The 17,249-nt window shown below is 34.4% G+C and overlaps 1 protein-coding gene and 1 long non-coding RNA gene across 5 annotated transcripts in view; one reads left to right on the top strand and one right to left on the bottom strand.

Moving 5' to 3' along the window:
* LOC118261815 (uncharacterized) overlaps positions 1 to 17,249 on the bottom strand; it is a 123,330-nt gene that overhangs the window by 52,243 nt on the left and 53,838 nt on the right. The window contains exon 3 of the long non-coding RNA XR_004782448.2: positions 3,827 to 3,872. This is a non-coding gene — a long non-coding RNA (uncharacterized LOC118261815). The remainder of the gene's footprint in view (positions 1 to 3,826; positions 3,873 to 17,249) is intronic.
* The window catches only part of LOC118282310 (uncharacterized), a 122,098-nt gene that overhangs the window by 51,587 nt on the left and 53,262 nt on the right, over positions 1 to 17,249 (top strand). The window lies entirely within an intron of this gene.

Raw genomic sequence — 17,249 nt, 5'->3', positions numbered from 1 at the left:
TTGCCGTTTCAGTATTAAAGGTTAGTTTGTACCGCAGAGGTAACAAGTTGTAACTCAGTTAAACAGCGGCAGCAACTTGCATACAGACTTATCCAGCCTTGATTCAAAACTTGTCTGGAAATAGGTGGTCGGCGAGCGCAGCGTCTATAAATAAATTAACTTATATAAACATTGTAATATTGAACACTTAAATATAGTGTTTATTTTTATTTTTTCAGCCATGGTCGTCCCACTGCAGGGCAAAGGCCTCCTTACCCTCCTTCCACTCATCTCTTTGTAGAGCTTTCTGTGGCCAATCCTTTTCATAGGAGTCGAGTGTTTATATTATAAAGAAAAATTATTTTATAAATAATTGTTCCCTTGTAGCCATGTGCTAAAGAATATTTGTTTCCTAAAATCATACCCGACGAATACGAAAATGACACTTAAGTAGGGTAATGTAATTCTGAGATTCAGTTTCGTAAAAATATTTAAGTATAGAATTTTATTTAAACTGGAAGTTCATAAATTCTAAAAACTATCGCTACATTTCATTAAATCCGTCTTAGTAATTTCTGTTTAATATCGTGGTAGGTAATATGAATATTATTTCAGACAAAATGCATCATTGTATACCTCAAATGTTTTTGTTGGAAACCATAAATGCAATTTCAGCTATTCAATATATATTTTACTCGGCATACCTTCGTAGAATTACGTTTATTACCCAAAATATATTTACTGTAATTAACTGAACATAATATGCAGGTACATTGTAATTGCATTCAATCACGAATCAATTTAAACTCACAGAAAACCACAACGATTTGTTTACCGACTATCATGTGATAATATTAAATGGAAACTGAAACCATAGGCTCTTCGTAAAATAATAAATAATTTAATGCTGAAATTACACTTCAACATAGTTTCGTAACATTACAATAATATTTCGGGTAAATTTGTTCAATTAGGTATAATAAATAGCTGGACAATGAACGCTGAATCAATATTACCGTTCAATATTTACTCTTGTAGTTAAACGATTATATTATAATAATTTATTAGCTGAGCAAATCATGCTAATTAATCTGTCTTTGCTCACTTACACCTAAGGCTGTGTGCAATTTCAACCCTAGCCCCGACAGGGTAAATATTATGCGGCCTCCGGCGCCAGCCGTTTGCCGGTTGATAGATTGTGAATGGACAAATAAGTATACATACATATTTCTACAGTCCCGTCGCCCTGTTTAGACCGTTTATAAAATTAAACCTTTTACTTAAAATGTAGCGCGCATTTATTTATTACTAACAGCTCGCTCTAGTTTCACCCTGGTGCTATACCTACTCCAATGTTTCCGACAAATGTCTCAAACTTTTCTTGAATGAAATAAAGAATATGCCAAAAAGGAATTATTCAACTTCATTGATCGCGTTATGTGCTTACTAAATTTCCGATAATTCATTCATAATAGGTACCGTACTTATAGGTTTTTTATTTTTATTTCTGATACTTACAAAAAATACATTAATTACATACTTGGCCGCGACATGTATAATAAGCATATTTTCTTAAAGAAGTTAGTATTATTTAAAAACGCATAAAACTTTTGATATGTTCAAATACGTAACACGTATTACATAATTTTGTAATACTTATTATAAATAAAGCCGGGTCATAATTAGACTAGAAGAAAAAAGATCACGATATATTTCTGTCCCTGTCATTTTCAGGCTGCCTTTGTTTCTCGTATTTCGCATCGTTCGAGAGGCGGCAATAACTTGGATTTGGAAAGAGAACACGATATATTTCGGTACTTGTCATTTTGTGCGTGACGTGTTATTTGTTTTTGTTTTACAAGCTCCGTACCGCCTCAAAATTAATGACATATTGGTTTTATGTCACTTAACGTAATTGTAGCACTTGTAGAAAATATGGAAAAAAAATGATAATTTTAGTATATAGAATTTGATAGACTACTGTTTTCGCGTCAGTCAGTAGCCACTGACGCACAAACTACGCTCGTTTCTCCAGTAGTCTATTTGTTAATTGACAACAATTGATCAGTCAATGAATCGATTTGACAATTTCAACGATTGAAGCAGCAATACTACGACCAGTTCAAATAATGCTAAGTATCAACAATGAAATAGAAACTCTTTTGCAATGAAACTACTTATTTAGAGTAAGATATCGCGAGGGCTATGGCGGAGGCGGCCCGATGCAGGCATGTACCTCCTGAGGGTCAGAGGACTAAGACAAGGGGCATTTCTATTACACACGATGGAAGTAGAAAACTGAACAGGGTTGACATAAGTTCTTTTATTAACTTTTTCATTTGTCAATATCAAGGATCAAACTGTGCAATTTTATAGAAAGACCAAATCCTATTAGATTTAAATGAATATGCATTTTGGTGTTTTTCTATCAGAGTTGTGCTATGCAACGTTGCTGTGGATACGTTTGACTTCCACCAATCATATTCATTGGTACACATAGCTTAGCACTGGTGGAAACGGACTCAACTTAGCTATGTTTTTTTATATGGAAAGATGCGTGCTGTGGATGGCTTCTCTACTATCGATACATCGCATACTCAAACTGTGCATCTTCCTCACACAGCTACATAGCGACGACTACGATTATTAATATAATATAATACTATTGTCATAGTATTATCGTGGAGTCTCTATTGGCATCATTAATTAAAGCTGAAGTATTATCGGTAAAGGGATTAACTGATTGCAATCGTAGCCAGTGCTTGAATCGTATCTACTCCAATAAGTAGGTAAATACTATAATAATAATTTATGTATGTTTGTTAGTTGATTTTATAACTTTCGTGAGACATACTAAATTAGTTATGTTATGGTTATTATTTGACGAGGAAGTCCACTAGTTTCAAGCCAGGTTAGGGGCTCATATTTATGAGCAGCATTCCGCGACAAACAGCGGGGCGACTATAGTGCTGCTACTAAATATTTATGATTACATTATATACGCCGAAAAAAACATAATAATTTTATGTATGTCTGTTTGTTGAAAATGTTCACAAAATATTTTGTAATTCATTTTTGTGAGGTATGAACGCTCAAAACTTTTAGTACGTTTGAATAGTAAAAACTATTGTTTAACTTTATAAACTCCGACTTTTAGATTGCATCTGCGCTCAATATTGACCACTACATTATATACACCGAAAAACATAATAATTTTATATACCTATGTATGTTTGTTGAAAATGTTCACAAAATATTTTGTAATTCATTTTTGTGAGGGATGAACGCTCAAAACTTTTAGTACGTTTGAATAGTAAAAACTATTGTTTAACTTTATAAACTCCGACTTTTAGATTACATCTGCGCTCGAAATCCTCTATTTTATTCCAAATCAACAATTCATAAATGCTCCTCATTTTTAATATATTTGTTAAAATCTTTTTTACAATTGAATGCACGTTTGGCGCGGTGGCTGGGCAACTGGCTGCCGTGCAACGTGTAGTGGGTTCTGTTCCCGCACGGAGCAACTCTTGAACTTGTATGTTTGTAAACGCACCCACGACACAGGATTGAAAATCCTAATGTAGGTCTAACTGTTCTTATGCATGTGAAATTGTATGTTTGTAAACGCACCCACGACAAAGGAAAAAATCCAAATCCACGTATCATTTAAAAAAAAAATATTTGTTAAAATTGGAATCTTTTTTACAATCCCAGTTCTCAAAGATACCTATTTAAGTGCTGTGTAAACAATGTTAGTAAAATATTGCCGCAGCCTGTATAAGCACTAAGCGAGTATGCAAACGCGGTAAGCCTTAAGCCGGTAGGAATAAGGGCAAGCACTTACCACTCAAGTTATCAGCAACCTCGTTGTGACTGCAAGTGCTGAGTACCTGCAAATAAATCGTAACTTGGTTGTTTTACACAGATCATGCTAAAAAACTAGATTAGGGCTTATTAAGTTGAGTGGTTTTTGTTAAACGTTGCCCTACATTAGAATTTTCTCCTACTCTTTTTTTACGTTTGATGATCGATGTTTGGGCCCCATTTCGCCTAATGGTAAGTGATGATACGGCCTACGATGGAGCACGTCTGCCCGTAAGCAACTTATTCACTCGGACTTTGAAGACACCCAGGTTATACCCATCAGGAAACACAGATTTCGGCAAAGAATTCCACTCCTTTTTTGAGGGGGGAACATCATCCAATGACTTCTCCCGCCTTGGGTGAGGCGAGAAGGAGCGTCAGACTCTTACTGACTAAAAACCACCCCGTCTCTACTCCTGTTTTTCGAGCCATGATGTAAAAAAAATGTTTTCCTAAGAAATGTTCGTAAATATCGGCAAAATTGTAACACAATCAAATACTGCCCTTTTATAGGACACTGGCTTTATGAACGTGGAATAAATACTTATTATCTTTACAAAAACAAATCCCGTTTTCCTGTTTTGTTTCTGCTCAATTCAGCCCTAAGGGGCAGACATTTCCAAACTCTCAAAATATTTATTAACAATTTCATCAAAGACGAATTTCATTATATCCAATCTAGTTGACCATCACATTTTCTATTAATTATCTTCTTATTAAACCTTGTTACCTATAAAACAAATAGTTGTCGTGTAAGCGAATGAGCGACTTTTCACTTTCCGCCTGACATACAAACAGAACATTGTTGTCTTAGATAGAAATAGAATCCCGTTAACACTCAGTGGACACAAAACCCTAAAAGCAAGATTTGTACGAGTAGATAAACAACAATAAAATTGTTAAGAAAACAGACGGAATGAAGGTCGAAGGCTCAGTTATATTTCAGGCGAATGCTCGCTGTTTTCACCTTCATTTTAGAAGGACAGTTTAGTGTTTCCAGCTGACCTACAACGATAAATAACACTGTTTACAATTCTTTTCTAACGTTTTCAACCATTTAGACCCTTGTGCTTACATTTTTCTTTTCTCTTCATATTTTAGTAACCCTCTTTATTTATCAAAAGAGTAATTTACCAGCCTGTTTACCTTATTCTGTATAGAGTTATCAATATTATATTATAATAGAATTGCAAGTCAATTATGCCTCTTGAATATTACAAATACAATTTCGAGCAAGCGTGTGCCGGCTGCAACCGAGCTTGAAACAGCGGTCGTCGCCTCGGTTAGGTATCGTCAACAAATGTTTGTCCATTTCGCTGCCACTGCCCCACTGTGGCGTCCAGGTGAAACGAGTGACTTTTTGTTTCCACTTCGCCGGCGAGCTAAATGAAAGAAACATCTCGCTTCTTCAATAAATAAAACGATGACAATTTTATAAATACTGAGACGACATGAAAATAAATTGAAGTATTTGTTTCTCAGCAAGCTGAAGACGTATTTTTATAAAAACCTACCTAATTTAACTTTTATACAACTTCGTTCAGATGTAATATCGACATCGACATGGGCACTTGTATCATTTTCTTAAGAATTCGTGAAAGTTTCAAGATTTCAGATTGAAAGTTCAAAGTAATTTATAATTTATTAAAGTATATCTATCTGGGATTTGATTAAACATGTCATAATGTGATTTGTGCTCCACTTACGAAAGGTCTCTGAAGTTAAATCCAAAGGTACGTAAGGTTTGGAATTCTTTAAGATCAGTATGAAATAGTTTGTCAACGGTACATATTTCTGAGAGGGTGCAGTGTGTAAGTTTCTCAAGTTCATATATATAAGTCGGTGCTTGAAACGCGCTCCGACATACGCAGTACTACAAATACGATGCGAGTTTCTTGTACCGCAATTCTCTTATGAAACGCCATGCAACCTCAAGTTCACTTGCATGAGTATTTATTTTTATTTCATTTAAAAACTCTCGCTTCCAATGCGAGTACTCAATATTTTGTTATGCTCAATGTTTTAAAATATTTTATCAATATTCGGTTTTCATTCATTGTATGACCAAGCTTGTATGTATTTTAATGGCTGTTTTAATAAACTTGTTAACATGACGCGTTATAAACTATAAATAGTAAAAAAAATTAAATGAAGTCGTTATATAATTTGTTTATTATACCTACCTAACTACAGATTATAATAATATGTCGTTCATTTACATTTTCATTTTCTTGATTAACGAGCCCAGTTTTCAGTAATTATCATATTTCTGTTTTGACTGGCGAGATTTCCGGCTTCGCTCTAGGCTACGGCGGCATTTTTCCACAGCATATAATATTTTTCCTACTAACAGTACATAAGCTACCTTCTCTCTTTTAGTACAATAGGTATACATAATATTCATAGACATATTTTCAAGGCTTCAGCAAGCCTAAAGGCCAAACATTTCTATATTTAGTATATTCCTTCCTAAAACTTTTTTACAAATTGCGTATTAGCAAAAGGCAATTCCACGAAGCCACGTTTGGGATATTATTGAAAATTAAATAATAGGGGAAATTATTTTATTAATATGTGTACGAATGAGGATATAAAATTTAATTTAATCTTTATGATTTTCCTTACTGAACTTATTATTATAACTAACTTTACTTATTCTTAACTTATTACTTATTTTGCGCACTATTACAATTATTTGCGCACATCAGCATTTATGACAAAATTAATTAAAATAACTTGAAAAAATCTTGCGTAAAGACTGTAAAAAATTGCTTATTACAACATTCAGCTTTCAATTCTGCATAAGTGCACACTCAGCACCGCATGTATCGGTTCGATTTTTAATTGGCTTGAAAGCTTAGAGACCGTTTTAATTAAGAATCAAATTGATTCAGTAATATTAACTCAATACTTTTATACAAAAAAATATTATATTTCATGCTCACATGCTTATTCTTTTTTTTAAATACAATAAAACAAACGTCAGTAACGACGATATCGTTGACTAACAAATGAATTGCCTACAATACAAAAACGATTGATTTTAACTGTAAATTAGCAAGAATTTTAAGTGAACATTTTTCTTAGAGCAGCCTCCGTACATAGAGAAGATTATTAAGACATACCACAGGGTTATTTATCACTACTGATATCTAAACCCACATTAAGAAAGTGGGGCAAGGCTTGTCACGCAACGGCACGTCTCGTACGGAGACGGAGTAGATGTAACGTGGATGGAATAAAATAATATTAAAATACTATATAGTAAACTGTAGTTTTCAAAACACATTATGATAAAGACTACATATATAGTTCTTTAGCCTATTTTCCGCACTCCCAACTATAAAAATATGTAGGTGCTATGCTATGATTGGTTGATGAGATAAAGCGTAAAGCGGTCACAAACACAAAATTAAATTCGCATTTCTCGTGTCGTATCGTAGCATTGCATCGTCGTACTAGGAAATTAACTGCCGAGTTACTTACTAATAAAAGTTCCGTCACAATCGGTCCAGCCATTACAGGCATTAGCGAGCACATCAAGAGCCAAGAATTGTAAAAAATTTATTTTGTAGTATACGTATGTATCGTATGTATATTCTTATGCATTTGCTATTTTATTTATTAGTCAACATAGACTAGTTGAGTATCAATATCAGATCCGACACAGTTCTATACTTTAATTGCCAGCACTTCACAGCACTATTGGTGAGCATCGGAATCGAAAAACTCAATAATACTTATGCCACCAGTATGCCACGCCACGCCGCGCCGCGCTGTGTCAAACCTGTCGAAAATTTCAACACTGAACTGTCCATTTCGCTTCCCTCGCCTATGAATATGGACCTGACAGCACACCAATTGACCTCTATAAAAATGAATACATATTGAATTTCACTCATTCCACTACCCACTCTGCCTATTCGAACTTCTGTTACTTATGTATTCTATTCTATTAACGTTATTGGAATAAGTGTAACATTTTTTTTTATTAATCTATTTAAAAATTACGTCTACATTGTATATCTAAAATTACATTACATGTGGGCAGTGGAAATCGAATATGTAGGTAGATATAGAGGCCGGAGCTGCGGACAACCTAGCGGGTTAACCGGGGCTCCGGTTCGAAAAGCAGGAGTACAAACGGGGTGGTTTTTAGTCAATAAGAGTCTGACACTCCCTCTCACCTCGCCCAAGGCGAGAGAAGTTATTGGATTATTTTCCCCCTCAAAAAAAAGGTAAAGTAGTGTGTTTTTTTTATTAAATAATCTGTTCGTTAGGCGTTTGGTCACAATCCTGACGAAAAATTGCATAAATGATCTGCTTTCCAATAGTCTCACAGAACCACGGCTTAAGCTAATAATTTGCGGGCACGTACGACTCATACCTTTGCCTACAAAAGGTCTATAAAAGCAACCGAGGGTTTTTGTCACTTTACGACGCAGATTTGGAAACTAACACCGGAATATTGAAACGCTGTTCAATTTTAAGCCGCCATCAAGTCTTCTGCTGACTTGGTCTTTATAAAACGTATTCTGAGTAAAATAAACATTTGTAATATGTTCTTAAAACTGTTAAGTAGCGTTCAAACAAAAAGGTCTCGTTTGTATGACTACAAACAAACAAACAAGGGATCGAAGCTGTCTTAAGTCGCAAGTTAAGGCTCGGGAGAGCGACGAGGTACAATCTAATTATAACACATGAAGTTACACAAACGTACTTAGATGAAAAAGAATATTCTGTTACGTACGAAAAGAAACCATTTTACTCAATTTGATATCCATTTTTTTATATTATTACGAATTACGATTTAAATAAAGATCGTTTCATGGTGAGTAAAAAGCAGATTACTTTTATTTATTGATTGACATATAGATCATAAACTGTCTTATATAACTCTTAAGTGTTATGAAAGTATTTATTTCTTTGATCAAATATTGACTAGGAGAGGAATGATTGTTTTCATCTATGTACGCAAGTAACTAAGTATTAGCATACAATTTAACTGTGTAAACAATAAGTGCCATTATCTATGTTAGCTATTCTCTTCTAATTAAAATAAAGTATACAAAAAAGTTGTTGATTATTATTCCTCACTATTTCTTTTTCTATAAACAATCAACATAGATAGCATATGATATGAATAACTAGCAGTTGTCCGCGACTTAAACCGCGTAGAATAATGGCATCTAATAGTTATTTGAGTTTTTTTTTTCTAAAATAATATTAGCCTTAGTTGCTCCTTAGTACATAGCATTTACACATCCTAACAATAAATTCCTGTCAAAATCGGTTCAGATATTTCAGAGGCAAGCCAGAACAAACAAACAGACGAAAAATGTAATATGCATGTAATAAAAAAATTTTATTTTAATGTTACAAACAGACACTTCTATTTTATATATTAGTCTAGACTATAATCTGGATATGAAATGTTAACAAGATACGAGTAGTTTCTATTATACTACCTACACTACAACATGTTGACTTTAGTCAGTTTAAACTAAGCAAGCCTGCTTCCTAGCGAAGACAATACATAAATTAAACTTGGTCTTAGTAACTTCTCGTCTACTCACGTAATTTGCTAGCTTGTCCAATGAGTTGAAATAGCTATTTTTAACGAGGGCATGGCCTGAATCTGTTAGGGTTGTAAAGGAGATGGCTAAATGACTGACCCAGGCATAATAACAAGAATACGAATTTCACGCTAACCCGTATCATTTAAATATTCACTTATGAATTATTTTGTGTTTAACTAATTCTTATAACTTGGTGAACAAAAATTAACAAAAATAAGTTTCATAATTGATTTTTTTCTGTTGTGGTTTGACATGACAACACGGAAGTAAGTACTGCAAGCTATTATTAGGACATTAGTTTCCCCGAAAATCAATTCGAAATAATTAAACGAACATCAATTTTTAATAACGGTAATATAATGACTTTTTTCTGAAACCAAATAATTGTAAATGTTTTGATCGACACAAAATATATTATATTTTGTATAAGATTGCACAATCTTACTATATATTTTGTGTCTGTCCTTGGTTACTTTGTGTTCATTATCTAGTATAAGCAGAACTGTTTACCTATCTACCTCAGATATAAATAACTTTCGGCTTAGGTACCTCAAAACGCCTTGGAAAAGTTCAGAGCAATGTTATATTTTGAAGTTTTTGTAACGTTGTTTGACGTAGGAGCGCTACTTTATTTTCAGGATTGCGCAGATATGCCAAGTTTCTGGACCTTCTTAGCTACAAAATATCAATCTTTAATTATGCGGCTTTAATCTGTTAGGGTTGTAAATTCAAGTTTTATTTGTGTTCGTCAATTTTGTTCCTAACAACGGAGGTTTTCGATGACTGAAAAGTTGCCACAGCAAACACGTTTTAATATTAATTATACGTTAATTAATTTCCAAAGCTAAAGTTTAATTTAAAATCGTATTACGCGTTTTCCTAGCTCCTAATACGGGTGGATAAAGTATACTTAGGGATAGTGAGAATATAAAGGCATGTGTCGAAGTGACCTTTAGGGCGCGTCGACTGTAACTGTGAGCCAAAAACAAATTAGGGTCTGCCCTTATCTACAATCCCTGCAAAATCCTTTCATTGTTGACCCGAGCCCATAAAAAAACAGTCATAAAGTGGAGTTTTTATCTGTAATAAGTAAAAGTAGCGGAGAGACCATAAATGCTAACATAATGTTACAATAAGCGAAGTTTTTAACTCTGTCTGCTAATCCGTCGCATTGCGCTTTCCCTGCGGTTGAAGTTACGAACTTATTATGTGCCTACCCTCTGTTAAACCCAAAATTAAACCTATGCTAATTAGTAGAAAGTATATTTATTTATGATAATGTTTATTTGGTCTTGTATTCAAGTATTTTATTCTAGTTATAAAACTTCCATTAAACTTGAGGCCCATAATAAAGAAAATATTTTACAGCTTCTAACAATAGGTCGGGTTATTGAAGATGCCAATTATGTATTTACGTTCTGTGTCGATTACGAAACAAACGCATTATGAATAACAGCACGTAGCCTGAAATTGTGCCTAGCATTCAGAAGTAGGCCTCAAATGGTTCATTAAATGGGACTAATGTCTTGACTAGCGTCTTTTACCAAAGAGAGAACGTAAGCCTGGTTATTATCTGACCAAACAAGAAAAAAAAATATTAGTTAATTCAGTACAATCAAACTTTAACTTTTATAGGAGGTGTTATGGAACGAATACAAATGTTATTGAAACTTTAACCAGAATTTCAACTAAAATTAAAATAGCTACTCGTAAAATTTGCAAAACAAACGGTTTCATAAAGTTTCTTCAATTCAATCATAACAAACGTATATATGTGAAAAGTAGGTACATGCTAAATAGGTCGCTGATACGGATCATCTGACTTTTTCTAACAGGTTTCTTGATATTAAAATATTGGTATAAAATTCCGGCTATGGAAAGATACAGAACAGGATCCGAAGAAGCCGTGCCCTTGGTATAAATATGCCTTTCTCTAAAACCTTGTACACATGTAGATGACGTACAAATACGTAAAATATAACCTCTGATTTACCGAACCCTAATCTACTGGGTATGGTGGCAAATAAAGATGGCCGGATTTTTCGGATACGCGTGGCTGAGTCCTCTCGTTACATACATATATTTACTAAGTATATATATACAGAAGACTTACGTTAATGTACCACAGAACTAGATGGCATTTTCAAGCTTAATAAAGTATTAACTGAGCTCTTGTTACATAAAACAAAAATCACCTTTTTAACATTCCTTCGATTAGTAACTGCGATAAAACGAACTTAATAGAACACCTGTGAATATCTCGAGATAAAATTTAACTTTATTGGAATAATCCGCTGCATTAGAGCTTCAATAACGCCTCCGATGAGGTTAGGTTTAATCGGCCAACAAAACGCTGGGTATTAAGGGCCTGTGTTAGCTGATACACTTATATAATCTATTAATGTAGTTTAATATTACCATGTGGCATTTTCTTATAAATTTTCGTCGCCCGTCCAATTTAGTTTAGTCATTTATTATTAACAAATAGTTGACAGGAGTTTACTTTCTGATTTTTCTTTAAGGGGGGAAAATCATCCAATGATTTCTCTAGGTTTGGGCAAGCCGAGAGGCGCAGACTCTTAATGACTAAAAACTACACCGTTCCTACTCCTGCTTTTCGAGCCGGAGCGCCGGTAAACCCGCTTGGTTGTCCGCAGCTCCGAATCAGGAACTGAAGAGTCTACGGGTTGTAAAATGTCTGATTGAGTTTAAGATAATTTACATACATAGGTACCTAAAATCCATTAGAAATAACTACAACTAATCTATCTCTTAACAAGAAGACGAGTCAATAACTATTCAATAGCAGTATCTAACTATCGATGAGATTTCACTGCGAAGTTGCATTGTGGCATCAAGGAGTTAACCCCAGTCATTTGACGCTTCGCACAATTCCTCTATCCTCTCATTTCCGCTTAAACTTTATCACGATTCTCGAATCTCTCTGTAAAAAATGCATCCAATAGTGGAATGAATTTGCTATTCTTGTAATATTTTAATTGTTCTTGTTATTTACATAATATATGTCAATAGTAATTCATTCGAACACTAAAATAAAATATAAGTTTTTAAACTGACATGGTCACTAACACTAGAATTGGAACTTGAAATTTACATGTTTACGCATGTTGCATCAGTGCCGAAATATCGGAAACTCATAAAAATTGAAAAACATGGTAAATATCCCGTTTCAAGTTCCAATTCTAAAATAAAATAGTCTTTTAGGAACGTCATAATTTCTAAATACACGCATTACACCGAAATATTTAACATTAGTCCGCGCATACGTACGTTGTAAGTAAAATATACATAAGTACGGTACCGTACATTTTAAGTTCAACTTAAATATCGCGCTATCGCTGTCACTTTATGAAGTGTTTATAGTGACAAAAAGGTGACAAACACATTTTTAAGGACGCCCTAAAATTGAGTGATGTTTAAGTACTTTAACATTAGTGTTTCAAATGTAAGTAAGTACTTACTAAAAATCTTTCTCGTAGAACGAAATGCACCTAGTGTTTGCTTAGTCTGATACACAGATGGTACTAATGGAATACACTGCGTGTTTCCTTGAACACCATAACATTGGAATATCGTTGTTTATCGTGTACAAAGAGTGATTGCAAACTGATAGAATCCCTTGCATACGTGATCACGCATGTTCCATCTTGAGACCGATACCCTATGAATTAATAATCGTCATGTATCTATCAATCTTATGATCCCTCACATCCATTCTAGTTAGATCACACGCAATTGTCCACTGCTGGACTATGGGCTATATAATAGGCGTTTATCATGATATCTATCGCTTAGCAGGCGAAGTAGGAATCGTAGTAACAAGTAACACATATACACGCACACACTCACATTCACCCACACACATTACCTTTTTTTATTTCAAATTGTTATACATATTTTTCTTTTTTTATTTTATGTTTCCTTATGATAATCACTACTAGAATAGTCCAAAGGTAACCGCTGTATTATTCACAGCTGCTATACAGGCTCAGCCTAGTGCGGTTGTCACTGTGTAAATTGGAAAATGTATACATTGAGCTGATAATAAAGAACTTATTTATTTTGTTTATATAGTTTTGGTTTATCAGAGAGTGCTGCTGCTCGGTCCCTGTTAAACGGGGTACGTTTGACGATAGTCGGCTTTCACGATACCCTTTGCGAAGGATGATACATGTATTCTACTCTGCCCTTTACCATATTCCACATAAGTCTTGGTTTCATACATTCTTAATTTGTTTGAAGACATAAATTAAAAAATAATAAAGGCTGCTCCCATGGTTAAGGAATTTTTACTTTAAGACTCGAGATTTTTCTTTAAGTTCGTTTCGCACATCGAGTCACGTGCCCTGGTTTCCATCCAAAGGCGACAGCTGCTTGTGACAAGTGCGGACGTCGCACGTCGCTAAATTGAAGATTACAACTTTTTTTCGTGCAAATATACTTTATTTTTTATAGCTTAGAAAATAATAGAACTGCTCAGAAAAGTGTTCGAGAAAGCCGACCGAGTTTCAGTCGGACTCGCTCACGAATGGATTTGTACGACTATCTAAAAAAAACATTATATTTTTATATACGATCTAAATATAAAACTTCCATTTTAATTATAAAATATTTCATTTAAAAAATTTACAGTTCAATGAATACTAAAATAAGTAAAACCTATTAACGTTTTCAAAACATTCGGGGAAATTATTATCTATCTAAAAATTCAATGAATTGGTATTTCCGCTCCAATGGATGTACGAAATCAATGCTAGATATTACTGTTTACCCAGTTTTGATAACCGCTGCAAATTTCAAGTACCTACAATTCCGGGATTTTTAATAATATTACAGTATCTACCTTTATATTGGAAACCATTAGTGTTTGTTGATACAGTTAGTAATCAACATCATCAAACAACATTTTAATTTCGAATGTATGTTATTCCAAGTACCGCAATACGTAGTATTAAATCGTTCAATAATGGTGAAGTGCACGTATTCATACACATTTTAAGTGTGAGAGAGCCATGCTTTGGCACGAATGGGCTCGACCGGAGTGATACCACAACCTCACAGAAAACCGACGTGAAACAACGCTTGCGTTGTGTTTCGTACGAGTGAGGTTACCGGAGGCCCAATTACCCCCTTCCCAATTTTCCCAACCCCGATTCCCCAACAATCCTTAATTTCCTAACCCCCAAAAGGTCGGTAACGCACTTGTAACGCCTCTGGTGTTTCGAGTGTCCATGGGCGGTGGCGATTGCTTACAGCTTACCGGCTTTCTACATAAAAAAAAACTCAGATTTATCAAAATTGGTAAAACTCCATTACTTTTACATAACTCAAGACTAAAAAGGTAAGGACTAAGGATATAAGTATAATTTCATTGTAATTCCACGAACATCTGAACATGTGTTATGTCACATTTTTACGCACGAAACGGGCTTGTCATTCGTACCATTTTGCAGCTACATAATGCTTTATACACATTCTAGGTACGAACAAGGAGGCTTATTCCGAGAATCCTAGCTGTGCCACATAAAATGGACACAAACAACCTCGATTGAGGCATCCTTTTGTGTATTGTAGGCTTTAGTATGCTTTTCCACCAGAGATGTGCTATGTGGGTATGCTACGAAGGTGTAATACTATGTGACGGTTTCAAGCTAAGCTGTGAAACTATGTGTCCGTTTCCATCGATATTAAGCTATATAACTGTGCTCATAGCACGCATCTTTTCATATAGAAACATAGCTTAGATGAGTCCGTTTCCAAGTATGATGGGTGGAACCCAAACGCATCTACAGCAACGTAGCGTAGCACCTCTGGTGGAAAATCACCCCTATACCTAGTAATATCTGAAATAACTTTCACCCATCTATTATTAGAATCCAATACACAAACTTTAAACAACTATATAACATTTATTAAGGACGATCACAGAATTCAAGTATGTTCTACCTAGTTTTTAGACATTACTTATACTAGTGATAATTCGAAAGTCTGCGAGACAGACACTTTTTAATATTTATGTATCTTACCGAATATAGAGAGACCTGAATCAAACACAGGCTGCTATACAATCTACTTTATATCGGAATATTTTCAGAGAAACTGTAGGCGGAGGGATAGTACTTAATAGTTAGGAAATATAAAATTTTTTTTCTAAGAAATTATCTAAAATGTTTTAGACACGACCACGTTCAGAGATTGGAAAACCAGCTCATAATAAGTTAATTATATTTTTTTTCGGCTAAACCACGTAACTACTTATTTAACTAGTCAGGGTCCTTACCCTGACTAGTTTCAAGCCATGCTAGAGGCTAATATTCATGAGCAGCATTCCGCGACAAACGCGGCAACTGTCGCGTAATCCGAAAAATATAATAATTCATAATACGGTCCGTGTTAATTGCTACAAATAAAAGTAAACATACAAATAATTTCATTACCTTTCATATAAAGGGGATTTAATATCTTTTCAATTTGAGCGAAGCATGAATACAATAAAAGCTTGGTGAAAAACAATAGAATTTCGTTTCGCATGTGAATCGTCCAATTCCGTTGTTATTATTGCATAATAGAGCTATTATGCAATAAAACAACACTCATTGGTGTTTCTGTTTGTTGTCTTATTAATAAACATATGTTATTTTGATAAAATACAAATTCACGCCGCATTTAAACAACGGAAGGCTTTAAAACTTGTTTTTCAGTAAATATTGGGGTAGTCGCAGACTAGAACATGTACATATATATAATATACGGGATTTTTTTGTTGGTGTTGCAAAATTCTCATATATTCTTCAACAACGGCAGTAGAACATGTTATCATGTATTCCGATTAAAAAAAAATATTTTACTATCATAGAACGAACGTACGTACCATAAAAATATTTTGCATCCTTCATGCATCGGTTATATTTTGAGAGGTTTGTACTGAACGTAACAAAAAACAAAGATTTTATTAAATTTATTGAATGATGATATCATATTAAAATATAATCACACCTAAAAAAATCCTATATATGTACCTTCCCACAAAGCCAACTAAGAGATTAAATGTCTTTAACGGAGGTGAGGCAGTAGCGCACTCTGCTGTCCACCCTTTTTAACTGCGATCTCCAACCCGTCTTCCAAGTGTGGAGATTATGGCAAAGGCCTGTTTCTAAGCCCCATAGTTTAGCACGGGCTGTTTATAATATACATACAAATACATATTACATACATTTACACTTTAAGATAAAGTTGCAGAGTAATACACTATAGTAATCTATTATATAAAAATAAGTCGGGTTTTCGTTCCTGACGCTATAACTCCAGAACGAACGAACCGATTTCCACGGTTTTGCATTCGTTAGAAAGGTCTCGGGCTCCGTGAGGTTTATAGCAAAGAGAATTCTGGAAAAATTCAAAGAGAAAAACGGGAACACTGGGAAAATTATTAGTGGCGAAACGGAGTTCGCCGGGTTTGCTAGTATTCGATGATTATCAATTCGAAAAGCAATCATGTCTGCATTGTCGTTTTGGCGGGTAGTAAAAGGGACGATTGCGAAGCTCTTGTCGTGGGAACCGCAATGACGACACCGTAATTTATACTCACAGAGAATTATATTACTGTCCTTGATTTTATCTCTGGGTTTTCCCTATCCCTTTATCCTGTATCTAAGATACCCAAAAACGCGGTTTTTATTCTCAGATACTAAATATTATATTTGTAAAGAAAACTGTTTCTTACGGCGATATTATATGCGACGTTCCTACGACAAAGTGCAGATGATAGCTTCAATCAATTGATTAGGTATACAAACAATGCAC

Source organism: Spodoptera frugiperda, chromosome 25, assembly GCF_023101765.2.
Source record: "Spodoptera frugiperda isolate SF20-4 chromosome 25, AGI-APGP_CSIRO_Sfru_2.0, whole genome shotgun sequence".
In the NCBI taxonomy this organism is placed as follows: Eukaryota; Metazoa; Arthropoda; class Insecta; order Lepidoptera; family Noctuidae; genus Spodoptera; species Spodoptera frugiperda.
Note: the sequence above shows the minus strand (reverse complement) of the source record. Positions and strands in the feature narration are given on the sequence as shown.